We start from the raw sequence: 2500 nt of genomic DNA, 5'->3' as shown, positions 1-2500 counted from the left end.
CAATGCCCCTTCCTTGAACCGGCTTTTCGCACCATCTCTGAAATTCATGCTCCCTCCAATCGCAGGGTCTCGGATATACAGGTTCTTTTGACACCGAGTCCCTGAGAACGAATATTGGGATTGCATCACTGTCACCCCCTGCTCGTACCCACAAATTACGGTATTCTTCCTCCATACCCTGCGAGGACACAATATTACGGGTGATAGCATCGGACGAGTTTGCTATACGTTGCAGCCTTCTAACTTGAACCGAAGGGATTGTTTTTTCCAGTTTCAAGATGGCAAGGCCTCCGTCTCGGGCTCTGGCATATAACAGTCCATCACAAGTTGAAGCGGGAAGGTGGAGCCATCCTTTTACCGCCTTTCTAATCTCTTGGTCCAACCCACGGAGAGTTGATTGCTTGCAGTCCGAGTGGTCTGCAGGATATAACAATCTGGGTAGGGCATAGGCATTGAGTAGTTCAACCTTCTGAGTTGGCTTCAGAGGCGCCTCATCGATTTTCGAGATCCATGTCTTTAGCTGACAATGTAGATCAGGCTGTATAGTGCCAGTCCAAGGGCCAATTTTCAGACCAAGGTATTTCGTTGATTCATCAGGTTGGATCATATGGACATCTTTATTTTTGATAGTCCATGGGTCGCAGTTGTTCACCGTATATGAATCTTTGGTTGGGTTTATCATGAAGCCCTGGCACTTTCTGGCCTGAACCTCCAATCCCGATAGCCCACAAAATGATTCCAAGATCGCTAGATTGGCGGCCATACCAACCCAAGATTCGCTCACCAACACCAAATCATCAGCAAACGCAAGAGCTGTCACGTGGTCGGTATCAATGGAGTACCCAACTCCGTGTGACTCTAGGGTGCATATCAAAGGGTCCATGGCAAGATTGAAGAGCAGGGGTGACATGGGGTCACCCTGTTTGACACCAACACGTATGCTAATTTCTCGAGTCGACTCGCCATTGCTTTTGAACGAGGTCGTACACCGATCGTAGGCGTTCTGGATGATGCCCACCACGTGTTCATCTACTTTCTTGTGCCTTAACACCCATAAAATATGAGCATGCGAAACCGAGTCAAAAGCTTTCGCTATGTCGATAAACATGACAGCCAACGGCCTGTGCAATTTCTTAGCATGTCTCATAAGGTCCTGTAGCACCTTAAGATTTTCAGAGCAGCCAGATGCCGCTATAAAACCACGCTGCCTTGGGTTTAAGGGACAAGCACGAGCAAGACGTGCAGTCATTATTCTGGAAAATAATCTCAGAATCATTGAACCGATCGTTATTGGTCTCCAGTTCCCCAATTCTTTCAGCTTTTCATCGTCCATAACCTTAGGAATAAGAATCGTCCTATTCTTTTTCAACTCTTTGGGAATAATTCCTGTAATCATCCATGCATTAAATAGGGCTGTCAGTGTCCGACCCTCGGGGTCGGCAGCACAGATTGCAGCCCTTGTTAGGCCATCTGGCCCAGCTGCTGACGTTGGTTTAATGGCCCGTATGGCAGTCTGAACTTCCTCCACCGAAATTAGGGGCTCAAAGTATTCGTTATTTGCAACACCTGATGACTTAAATTGGCCCAGGCCATTGAATGGCAACACCTTCTCCCATTTTTCGCAGTAAAAACGATATACATCTGCGTTCGGGATTCGGCATTCATGACGTTCAGTGCCATCCAGGACTAAGGACGCAAGAAGAGAGCGGTTCTTAAAGAAGAGCTTCTGGTGCTTCATGAAGCTTCCTCGTTTTTCCGCTCTCTTCTTCATCCAAGATCGTGTGGGTAATATCCTGGGTTTAATAATGTCGTTCTCGGGTTTTGAACGTTTGCCTTTGTTTTTCACCAATCTCATCGGACAAAGCATCAATGCTGTGGCAGTTTCTACGAGGGCATCATGTTGGCCCTCGCCGTTAAGCCAAGCCTTTATTGCCTCCATTGCAGGCTTTTCCAGGGTCCCAGAATTCTCATTCGTAAGCCGCTCAGCTGCTTGAGCGAGTATGGATGAAGTCCCCGTTGTTACATTTGGTGGGGGAGACAATGTCTCAAGAGGCCTAGAAGAAAAATGTAAGCTGTCTGACATGGGGGCCCCTGTCTTTTTACTTAGGTCCCGTCTCTTGTCAGAGACTTGCTTGTTGGTCTTAGTCCCAAGCGCTTCAGCAATGATCTTATTGATATTCTTTTTCCCCTGAAACTGCAACTCTAGAAGGGCCAGCTGTTCTACTTCCTTCAAAGACCAGCAGCTACGGTGTACCCCTCTCTGCGAGGTACCCTTTATACCATCTTTAATCCTTTCCTCATTACGGGTGACTGGGTGAGCATGCCTCTTGTGCTGCGAAAGGCCACTTAGAGTTGCAAAGCGTGCCTGGCAACATTCACAGACCATTGGTAAGCTTTCCTCAGTTAACTTTATTCCCCCACATTTGGGGGCATGACAGGCAATCGATCGGTGGTTTGAGTTGGTTTTGTCACATTTAGCGCACTTAAACACCAGAGGAAT

General features: G+C 47.5%; 1 pseudogene; it reads right to left on the bottom strand.

The window, feature by feature from the left end:
- LOC142917778 (28S ribosomal RNA) overlaps positions 1-2500 on the bottom strand; it is a 10299-nt pseudogene that overhangs the window by 4257 nt on the left and 3542 nt on the right.

Source organism: Petromyzon marinus, unplaced genomic scaffold (genome assembly GCF_048934315.1).
Source record: "Petromyzon marinus isolate PM22_M1 ecotype Great Lakes invasive population unplaced genomic scaffold, UKy_Petmar_22M1.pri1.0 PM_G_Scaffold_52, whole genome shotgun sequence".
NCBI classification, from domain to species: domain Eukaryota; kingdom Metazoa; phylum Chordata; class Hyperoartia; order Petromyzontiformes; family Petromyzontidae; genus Petromyzon; species Petromyzon marinus.
This window is presented reverse-complemented; position numbering and strand designations above follow the sequence as displayed.